The sequence below is a fragment of the Panthera tigris genome, chromosome B3 (assembly GCF_018350195.1).
Source record: "Panthera tigris isolate Pti1 chromosome B3, P.tigris_Pti1_mat1.1, whole genome shotgun sequence".
NCBI classification, from domain to species: Eukaryota; Metazoa; Chordata; class Mammalia; order Carnivora; family Felidae; genus Panthera; species Panthera tigris.
This window is the reverse complement of record NC_056665.1, coordinates 106849707-106861448: the sequence shown is the minus strand read 5'-3', so window position 1 is coordinate 106861448 and position 11742 is coordinate 106849707. Positions and strand designations below refer to the sequence as shown.

At 37.9% G+C, this 11742-nt stretch overlaps 1 pseudogene; it reads left to right on the top strand.

Annotated features, from left to right (window-relative positions):
* Window positions 1-2232: 2232 nt before the first annotated feature.
* On the top strand, window positions 2233-10516 carry LOC102969228 (annotated as a pseudogene).
* Window positions 10517-11742: the final 1226 nt, after the last annotated feature.

Below are 11742 nucleotides of genomic sequence, written 5' to 3'. Positions count from 1 at the left end.
ATTCAACTCCCAGATGACTCTATGCTCAATTAAAGGGAAAGATATTCATGGGTGGCTCAGTCGGTTTAGCGTCAGACTCTTGGTTTTGGCTCAAGTCATGATCTCACGGTTCATGAGTTTGAGACCACATCAGGCTCTGCGCTGACAGTGCAAAGCCTGCTTGGGATTCTCTCTCTCTCCGTCTCTTTCTGCCTCTCCACTGCTTGTTTTCTCTCTCTCTTTCTCTAAAAATAAATAAATAAACTATATTTTTTTTTAAAAAGGGAAACATATTCAGTGAATCAGAAACTGGAAGTTGGTCTCAAATGGAGCCTACAGCATCTTTGCTATGATGTTAATGATTTACAGAGTCTCTTCTTCAGAGAACTTTCCTCTCCACCTCCAACTGGTGTGGGCCATTAAATGGATGGAAATACTTAACCATTCTCTCTAGCTTTTCCCCCTCAATGATCAACACAGTGATCAGCAATGGTGTTGCTTACATTATGTTGACTTACTATATCATGTTTTCCTCATTCCTAATCTCCACAATTCATTCACAGTATTTCACCAAATGTACTCATAAAATGGGGTTAATCACACTTATCTATTATAGTGGACTGTTACTGTTTTTGTCCTAATCTTCAGATAAAGCATTTGGATCTCCTCTGAGGAATACAATTTTCCTACTCAGTCTGTGGTGTTATGGAGTGCTGGTACCCTCATTTCCATCTCCAAAGAGGGGTACGTTCATCAGGACTGATGTAGCCGAAGTGCAGAGTCCTGCTGGCCCTGGTCTCTGAACCCCTTCTCCTATCTTTCTATGCAGCAATGTCTTTTGCCCCCAGGCCAAGTTGGAAATTTCGTCTTTGAATAAATTTAGTGTATGTAAGGTATTCATGCAATAGCAACTCAGAATAGGGGTTGAAGCACCGGAAGGACCCACTTTTCTTTGGCATTTGGGGAGACCCCCAACCTGACCACATATCCCCAGCACTCTAAAGTGAATGATTATTCACATTCCTACCTACAAACACAAAACCTGGCTCTAACTCAGAGGCAGGACACAGGAAACCCATCCCAAGCCACCTATATCAATCAAATTGTCCTTGACTCACAAAAAGTAAAAGATCATGGATGGTTGAAAAATTCTGTAGCTCAAGTGAGAACAACCAAAATAAACATCAAAAGGCCTTACCCAGATGGTAGAAATATAGATGATTCATAAAACATGATCAACTACAAGGAATTCTATTCAGAGTCCCAAAAGGGAAGATATTGTATTCATTCATTCATTCATTTTCACTCAGCTATAATTAATGTATAGTGTTATATTAGTTTCAGGTGTACAATATAACGATTCAACAATTCTATACATTTCTCAGTGCTCATCACAATAAGTGTACTCTTAGTCACCCATCACCTATTTCACCCATTCTCCCACCCATCTCCCCTTTGACAACCACAAGTTTGTTCTCTGCTGCATTCAAGAGTCTGGTTTTTTTGTTTGTCTCTTTTGTTTCTGTGTTCATTTGTTTTGTTTCTTATATTACACACATGAGTGAAATCATATGATATTTGTCTTTCTCTGACTTATTTCACTTAGCATTATACTCTCATGGATACTGTATCCACTTAAACCAGAAGAGACCTCTATAAAAAAGGAGCAGTTGGAAAACAATGAAGAGTTCATGGAGATTAAAAATACAATCACCAGGGGCACCTAGCTGGCTCAGTCAGTAGAGCATGCGACTGTGGATCTTGGTGTTGTGAGTTCAAGTCCCACATGGGGTATAGAGAGTACTTAAAAAAAATAAATACAATTAAAAAAAAAACAACCACCAAAATAAAACATAAATCTAAAGAATGCAAGAAAAAGACAAGAAACATATAGCAAAAAGACCAAACACGGAAAAGACAAGGGAAAAAATTGTCAAGAGAGATAGAGTATCTAAAAGAAACTGTATCTAATAAGAGTTCCAGAAATAGAGAACAGAGGAAAAAAATCATAAAAGTAATAGAAAAATAATAATCCCCTAGAGTTGGTATAAGATGTAAAACTTCAGACTAAAAGGGCTTATTAAGTACACAATAGGGTGAATTTAAAAAAGAAAAAAAAGATTCATACTTGGACACATTCTGGAATTTTACAACACCATGGATAAAGAGAACACGCTAAAAGCTTTTGGGACAGGATTGGGAAAACAGTTTATTACAGAAAAATAAAATACAGGGATCCTACTGTCACATAAGATGCAAGAAAGCAATGGGGTAGAGTGGAGCAGTGATGGGAGATGCCTGACGTTCTGGCTGGAGAAGTGGCTAGTGGTGCGATGGAGCAGGCCAGCGACCACTTTCTTCTGCGATGGACTACACAACCGCACATGTCAGAGGAGAACAGGAAGTAGCATTAAAGACTGCTTTTGTTTTACCATAGTCTTAACCATGTATGAAGACTCACATATTCAGAAGGTGGGAAAATGTACTTTTCTTTTGCTGTTGAAACTAGGAAACTTGTCTTTGATCAAAGTTACAAATCTCTCTCTCTCTCTCCCTCCTTTCCTTTTTTTTAAGTAGGCTTCATTCCCAACACAGGGCTTGAAATCACAACCCTGATTTTAAGACTTGAGCTGAGATCAAGAATCAGATGCTTAACTGACTGAGCTATCCAGGTGCCCCACAAATATCTCTCTTAATGTTTTAAAATGTCTCTGTCCTGAAAAACCAGCCCTTGCTTTACATTTTGTTTATTATTCGTTTCTATTCTTCTCTGTTTTTTTTTCTCCCTTATTAGTTTTTACTCTCATCTGTATTAGTTCTGCCCATTTTCTTTGGACTTATTTTGTTGTTCTTTTTCTGGCTTCTTGAGTTGAAATCTTGGCCACCTGTTATCAGTCTTTCTTGTGTAATAATTATATAATTATTTCCATGGATTTTCCTCTGAAATTTTATCCTATAGGTTTTCTTACATGGAACTCTACTTTTTGTTAATATATAAATTAAAAAACATGGCCACGGAAATAAAAATTCAATCTGCAGATTTAGGGAGTGTACAGTTTGACAAGTGTAAGTCTCTCTGCTCTCTTCCTTCCAGCCCATAACCATTAGTTCTGGGCCTGGGAGTTAGTCACTTTGGACCACTTCTGGTTTGGGTCCTTCCGATGGAACTATCTAGGACTCTAACTAATATACTCTGTCTCTATTATTTGGTTTATCAACCATCAGGAGTACTCTTGACTGCCCTCAATGAAAGATATGGAGTGTAGACCATTTAACACTCCTCAGGTTCCCCCACCCATTCATGCAATTTTGATCATTTTGTAAGCTACTAAAGACCTTATGAAAATATACTTAAAACTCTTTTTTCTTCATCCATAAACTATTTAATAAAACTTGATTCTATATGGGTAAGATGAAGAAATTAGTGCCCCTACTCTAGAGGACTTTAGGCACAAATTCTTTCAAATCTGCAAGGAAATGGAAGGAAAGAAAGGCAAAGAAAAGAAAGAAAGAAAGAAAGAAAGAAAGAAAGAAAGAAAGAAAGAAAGAAAGAAAGAAAGAAAGAAAGAAGAGCTTCCAATTTTAGCTCAATTCTTATACCAGAACATGGCAAAGGAAAAAGAAAATCAGACCATGGTTCTTAAGCTGGAGTCTCTAGACCCTGGAATATTCCTGATGGAGCTTCAAGAAGGTCCAACAGTGTTTGAAACCAAATGGATAATTGTGTGTATATGTCACACAAATGCACACATATATAAAGTTCTGAAGAAAGGGTAAAGGTTTTCATCAGATTTTCAAACATGTCCATGACTTACAAAAGAACCATGAACAATTTCACCAATGAGAATAAGTACATTATAAATAAACTATTAATGAAATGAATCCAGTTATGTATCAAAAACCATTACATCAGGGGAGCCTGGGTGGCTCAGTCGGTTAAGAGTTCAACTTTGGCTCAAGTCATGATCTTGCTGTCCCCGGGTTCAAGCCCCACGTTAGGCTCTGTGCTGACAGCTCAGAGCCTGAAGCCTGTTTCAGATTCTGTGTCTCTGTCTCTCTTTACCTCTCACCCACTCACACTGTCTCTGTCTCTCTCTCTGTCTCTCAAAAATAAACATTTTTTTAATAAAAAAAAAAAAAAAACATTACACCATGGCCTAAGACATTTCACATGGAATTTGAGATGGTCAGCACAGAGAAATCTACTTATTTTAACATTGCTAATCTCTACATAGTGGGAATAAAATTTTATTTTCTTATACTTGCTTTTCTACATTTTCTAATTTTGCTACATGAATATGCACTGTCTCTATGATAATAAAAGCATATAAAGTAAATCTTGTAGCACATTTTAAAAACTATTATAAAGAAAATTTTTAAAAAGCAATCTACACATATAATTTCTATTAATAAAGGAAAAAATCCGTAAGTACATGTTTACGGAGAGCAAAAAGATATTTCATGAATTTTAACAGACACTCCTAAGAGTTATAGAAACCGGAAAAAGAAGAACTCTTGCTTAATGTAATGAAACACAGCCCTAAACATCATATTTTTGGTTAAAAAAGTAAATGTTAAAAGACACTCCCATTAATATTAGGAAGAACACAAAGGTCCTCTATTGCTGATTTTATCCAGTGTTATTACAGAGTTTCAAGCTAAGGTAATAAACATAGGGCAGAAAAGATACAGTAAGTTAAACCATACGAAAGTGTCATTTCTATAGGACAAAATGGCAAAATATTGACAATTTCATATGGTTCAACATAAGACATACTTGTCTTTTTTTTTTAATTTGTTTAATGTTTATTTGTTTTTGAGAGAGAGACAGAGAGACAGAGCATGGACAGCATGGACAGGGAGGGGCAGACAGAGGGAGACAGAATCCGAGGCAGGCTCCAGGCTCTGAGGCACAGAGCCTGATGTGGGGCTGGAACCCACAAGTCATGAGATCGTGACCTGAGCTAAAGTTGAATGCTCAACTGACTGAGCCACCCAGGCGCCCCAACTAAGACATATTTGAAAGGAATTTTAACATTTAACATTGTTTGCAGATGATTTAAGGTTAAACTAGAAAATCCATGGGAATAATAAAAATAGTCACAACAAATATGAGAGGTCAATAAAGAAGCCAGATAAAAGATAATAGCTTTTCTAGATTCCCAGTAGTAATCATATAGAAGATTTTAAAAGTTTTTTTTAACATAGGGGTGCCTGGCTGGCTCAGTTGGTGGAGCATGCAACTCTTCATCTCACAGTTGTGAGTTCAAGCCCCACATTGGGCATAGAGATTATCTAAATAAAAAACAAATGTTTTTAAATATAAAAAATATAGGGACACCTGGGTGTCTCAGTTGGTTAAGCCTCTGACTCTTTTTTTTTTTAATGTTTATTTATTTTTGAGGGAGAGAGAGTGCAAGTGGGGTAGGGGCAGAGAGAGAGAGAGAGAGTGTGTGGGAGACAGAATCCAAAGCAGACTTCCAAGCTCTGAGCTGTCAGCAAAGAGCCCGACACGGGGCTCAAACTCATGAACCTTGAGATCATGACCTGAGCCAAAGTCAGGTCCTTAACCGACTGAGCCATCCAGGTGCCCCAAGCCTCTGACTCTTGATTTCAGCTCAGGTCATGATCTCACAGTTCATGGGACGGAGCCCTGAGTCGGGCTCTGTGCTAACAGCGAGAAGCCTATTGGGATATATTCTCTCTCTCTCTCTCTCTCTCTCTCTCTCTCTCTCTCTCTCTCTCCCTCCCTCCCTCCCTCCCTCCCTCCCTCCCTCCCTCCCTCTCCCCTGTTCACATTCTGTCTCTTTCAAAAATAAACACTAAAAAAAATCTTTAAAACATAAAAGTAAAAGATGTTATAAATAATATATAAAATAAATGTTTAATATAAATATGTATAGAATTTAATAGCCTAGGAATAGATTTAAGAATTTTGCTATATTTATGTTAATTAACTCTAAAACTTTTTTTTAATTTTTAAAAAATGTTGATTTATTTTTGAGAGACAAAGCACAATCAGGGGAGGGGCAGAGAGAGAGGGAGACAAAGAATCTAAAGCAGGCTCCAGGCTCTGAACTGTCAGCACAGAGCCTGATGCAGGGCTCACACTTAGGAGCTGTGAGATCATTACTGAGCCGAAGTCGGACGCTTAACTGACTGAGCCACCTAGGTAGTCCCAAGGACTTAATATTTTAAATTTGCCATTTGGTAAAACATTAAGAAAAAAAATGAAAAAATATATACCATTTGGTAATTTCTTTAAAAAGATACTAAGTAACAAAAATTAAATGGAGACAAAATAAAATAGAGACTTAATTACTATAAAAGAAAACAGGAAGGAAGAGTAAAGATAATGAAATCAATAAAACAAATAGAAGATGGTAGACTTAAACCCAATTATGTCAATAAGCTCATTATAAGTAAGTGGATGTCAGTTTTTCAGAAAAGACTATGTTGTTCATTAGAAATACATTTAAACATAAAGACACAGATAACTTGAAAGTATAAGGGTGAAAAAAAGACATAGCATGAAAACATTAATCAAAAGAAAGCTGGCATGACACATTTTTAAGACAAAATGTACTTTCAGGCAAGAAGTGTTGGTAGAAATAAGAAAGAACATTTCATAATAATCAAAGCACTGGTTCAATAGGAAAACCTAACAATCTTAAGTCTGTATGGACATAATAACCTAGCTTTAGCATATATGAACCAAAAATTAGGGCTCCTGGCTGGCTCAGTCAGTGGAGCATGTGACTCTTGATCTCAGGGTTGTAGGTACAAGCCCCACATTGGGCATAGATATTCCTTACATGTAAAATATTTAAAAATATACATGAGGGGCACCTGAGTGGCTCAGTCGGCTGAGCATCTGACTCTTGATTTTAGCTCAGGTTATGATCTCATGGCTTATGAGATGGAGCATCGTGTTTGTGCTGACAGCCTGCTTGGGATTCTCTATCTCCTCTCTCTCTGCCCCAACCCCCCACTCACACCCACCCGCTCTCTCTTTTAAAATAAATATAAAAAAATATGTATATATGAAACAAAAATTAAGTAAACTAAAAATAAATAGATGAAATCATAATTGGTTTTTTTAATGTTCATTTTTGAGAGTGTGTGTGCACACACACGTGCTAGTGGGGGAGGGGCACAGACAGAGGGAGACAGGATCTAAAGCAGGCTCTGTGCTGATAGCAGAGAATCCCATGTTCAAGCCCCAGGGGCTCGAACTCATGAACCATGAGATCTTGACCTGAGATCTTGACCTGAGGTGAACTTGGGACACTCAATCAACTGAGCCACCCAGGTGTCCCCATAATTAGGAATTTTAACACACATTTCCTAGTAACCAAAATCAAAAGACCAAATTGTCAATGAAAATACATTTAAACAACACTGTTAAGCAACTTGACCTAATTGAAACTCAGAGAACACTGTGCCGGATAATTGCAGAATACACATTCTTTTCAAGAGCACACCAAGTTAGACCATATGCTGGGTTATAAAGCAAAACTCAACAACTTTCAAAGGACTGCAATTATACAGAGTATATTTTCCAACTATTAGAAATCGACACAGAAATATAAGGAGAAAATCCCAAAATGTGTTAAAATTAAGGAACATACTTCTAAATGACCTGTGGTCAAAGAAGACATCACAAAGGAAATTAGAAAATATTTTGAACTGGGGTGCCTGGGTGGTTCAGTCAGTTAAGCATCTTTTTTTTTTTTTAATGCTTACTTATTTTTGAGAAAGACACACACACACAAACACACACACACACACACAGAGTGCAAGCAAGGGAGGAGCAGAGAGAGAGACACACACAGAATCAGAAGCAGGGTGCAGGCTCTGTGCTGACAGCTCAGAGCCCTGACATAGGGCTTAAACTCACAAACCATGAGATCATCACCTAAGCCAAAGTCAGGACGTTTAACCGACTGAGCCACCCAGGAGCCCCAAGCTTCAGACTCTTGATCTCAGCTCAGGTCTTGATCTCAGGATTGTGAGTTCAAACTTTGCATTGGGCTCGATGCTAGGTGTGGAGCCTACTTAAATAAAAAAAAAAAAATTTTTTTTGAACTTAAGAATAATGCAAATAAAACACACCAAAAGCTATGGGATGTAGCTAAAGCAGTGCTTAGAAGGAAATTTATGGCCTCTAATGAATACATTAAAAAAAAAAAAGAGGAATGGTTGAAAATCAGTACTCTAGGGGCACCTGGCTGGCTCAGTCCAAAGAGCATGTGACTCTTGATCTCAGGGTAGTGAGTTCAAGCCCCACATTGGGTGTAGAGCTTACTTGAAGAAAAATAAAAATAAATGAAAATCAATAAGCTTTCATTTTATAAAACTTGAAAAAGCACAAATTAAACTTAAAGTAGAAGGAAAGGAAACAGTAAAGAGAGCACAGTAATCAATGAAATAGAAAGTATACATACTATAGAGAAATTATCATAGCTAAAAATTCATTTTTTAATGGAATAATAAGATCTATAATCTCCTAGCAAACATAAGCAATAAAAGAGGGGCGCCTGGCTGGCTCAGTTAGTGGAGCATGCGACCCTTGATCCCACAGTTGTGAGTTTGAACCCCACATTAGGTGTATAAATTATTTTAAAATAAAATATTTTAAAAAAATCAATAAAAGAGAGAGAAAACACAAAAGACCAGTATTAGAAGTTTCAAAATGTCATGTTACTACACATTCTACAGATACTAAGAGAACACAGTGAACTTTATGGCAATAAATTTGACAATGTACACAAATTCTTCAAAAAATACAATTTACCAAAACTGATACAAAAAGAAGTAAAACGCTAATACTTTGATATATGCTAAAGAAATGGAATTTATAGTTAAAATTCCATAAAAAATAAGCCAGGCCCAGGTGACTTTCAAGATAAATTGTACCACATATTTAAGAAGAAATAATGATAATTTCTCTCAAACCCTTTCAGAGATTAGACAAAAGATAACACCAGCTTACTTATCTTATGAAGCTAACATAAATCTGATGCCAAAACCAAAATCTTTCCTGCATATAAATGCAAAAATTCTAAATAAAACACTAGCAAATTGAATACAGAGATTGTTTAAAAATGCAATAACCAAGTATGTTCATCCCAGGGGAGCAAGGTTGATTTAACATTCTAAAATAATTAGTATAATTCACCACATTAACAGAAAAAGAGAAAAACCATATAATTATCTCATTAGATACAGAAAATTCATTGATAAAAGAAACATGCACTCAGGAAAAACTTCTCAGCAAATTGAGAATATGTGAAATTTATTAATCTGACAAAAGCTATCTACAAAAATACCAAAAAACTACATCTAACATATTTATGGTGAAATATTGAATATTTTCTCTCTGAGGTGCCAATGCAATTCTGCACAAGAAAATGTTTGTTTGGATTTTTTTAACACGTGAGGCCAGAACTACGAGGATTAAAAAAAAACTCACAAAGTTAACTCTTTCCTTAGACCATATACAAAAATTAAAGATGGCTCATAAGTATAAATGTGTCAAAATTAAATATACCAGGGGCACCTAGGTGTCTCCCTTGGTTAAGCATCTAACTCTTGATTTCAGCAGGGGTCATGATCTCACAGGTTCATGAGTTTGAGCCCCACATCGGCCCCACACTGAGAGTGTGAAGCATGCTTGGGGTTCTCTCTCCCTCTCTCTCTGCTCCTCCTCCTCCCCTCTTTCAAAATAAATAAACTTAAAAATTTTTAATTAAAAATGCCGAACCGTCAAATTACAATATTCAAACTTTTAGAAGAAAACATAGGAGAATGCGCCCGCGGTCCTGCGCATCTGTCTCTTGCTTCAACAGTGTTTGGACGGAACAGACCCAGGGACGCCCTTTCTACAGGCCTCCGACCACCTTCCAACCTTTGTTTCCATTTGCAACCTTCGGGGCCATCTTCTTGCCTACCCTCTGCCTCCGGAACCAGCCAACACGCGATTTTGAACTTAGCTCCTCGTTACCGATCAACCCAGTTCCCAGATTCGTCAGAATTATTCCACCGAGGTGGAGGCGGCCGTCAACCTCCGGGTCGACATGCATCTGCAGGCTTCCTACACCTACCTCTCCCTGGCCTTCTAGTTCGACCGTGACCACGAGGTCTGGAAGGCCTGGACCACTTCTCCAGCGAGGTGTCTGAGGAGAAGCCGGAGGGCCCTGAGCATCTCTTGAAGACTCAAAACCAGCTCGGCGGCCGCGCCCTCTTCCGGGAAGTGCAGACACTGTCCCAAGATGAGTGGGGTAAAACCCTGGAAGCCATGGAAGCCGCCCTGCTTCTGGAGAAGAAGCTGAAGCAGGCCCTTTTTCTGCATGCCCTGGGTTCTGCCCGCGCAGACCCCCATCTCTGTGACTTCCTGGAGAATCACTTTCCAGATGAGGAAGCGAAACTCATCAAGAAGATGGGCGACCACCTGACTAATCTCCACAGGCTGTCCGGCCCCCACATTGGGCTGGGCGAGTATCTCTTCGAAAGGCTCACCCTCAAGCACGACTAGAAGTCTCTGGAGCCCAGCAGCTTTTGAGAGGGTCCTTCTGGCATCCCCCAGGTGCCAGGGCTTGTGCCTGAGTCTCTCCTTGCAGCCATTAGACTGTTTTTTAACCACCTGAAGCCCTCGCCCAAGCCGTGGACCAAATGAAAACAATAAAGCTTTTTAGCAGCAAAAAAAAAAAAAAAAAAAAAAAAAAAGGGGGGGGGAGAAAACGTAGAACTTCTGACCTTGGGGTAGACAAAGTTTTTTTTGTTTTTTTGTTGTTGTTTTTAAGTAAACTCTACCCTCCATGTGGGGCTCAAACTCATAACCCTGAGATCAAAAATCACAGACTCTACCAAATGAACCAGCCAGGCACCCCAAAGATTTCCTATATAAGATACAAAAGACAATAACCATAGAAGAATAAAAACATAATTGGACTTAATTGAAATTAAGAACTTTTGTTTATTAGAAATATCAGTGAGTAAAGAGGCAAGTTACAAACTACAATAATTATCTATCTATCCATCTGACAAAGGGATTATAATCAGAACATATAAAGAGTTCAAACAAATAAAAAAAAAGACCAAAAAACCCCACAACAGTTTAAAGAATGGGCAAAGATTTGAACAAGTACCACACAAAAGAGAATATCCAAGTAGCTAATAAGCATATGAAAATATGGTCAGCATCATTATTCATCAGAAGAATGTACATTAGGGGTGCCTGGGTGGCTCAGTTTGTTGAGCTGGTAACTTGGTTTAGGCTCAGGTCATAATCTCAGTGTCATCAGATCAAGCCCCATAGAACCTGCTTGAGATTCTCTCTCTCCTCTCCCTCTGCCTCTCTCTCCCACTTGCATGCTCGCACTCTCTCTCTCTAAAATATAAATAAATAAATACATAAATAAATAAATGCAAATTAAAAACACAAGATACTATTATATATTCATTGGGAAATCTAAGATGTAAAAGCATAAAAACACAATATCGGGAAGGATGGGGAGAAGGTGGAAGTCTCATACAACTGCTGGTGGGAGTGTAACTTTAGAAAACTATTAAGCAGTATCTATTAAAGCTACTCTATGACTCAGCAATTCTTTAGGTTTACGACCAAGAGAAATGAGTATATATACTCAATGAAGGACATGTTCAAGAAAGTTCATAGCAGCTTTATTTATTACAGTAAAAAACTAGAACAATTCAAATGTCCATCAGCAGGAGAATGGATTACTAATGCATAGTGTATTC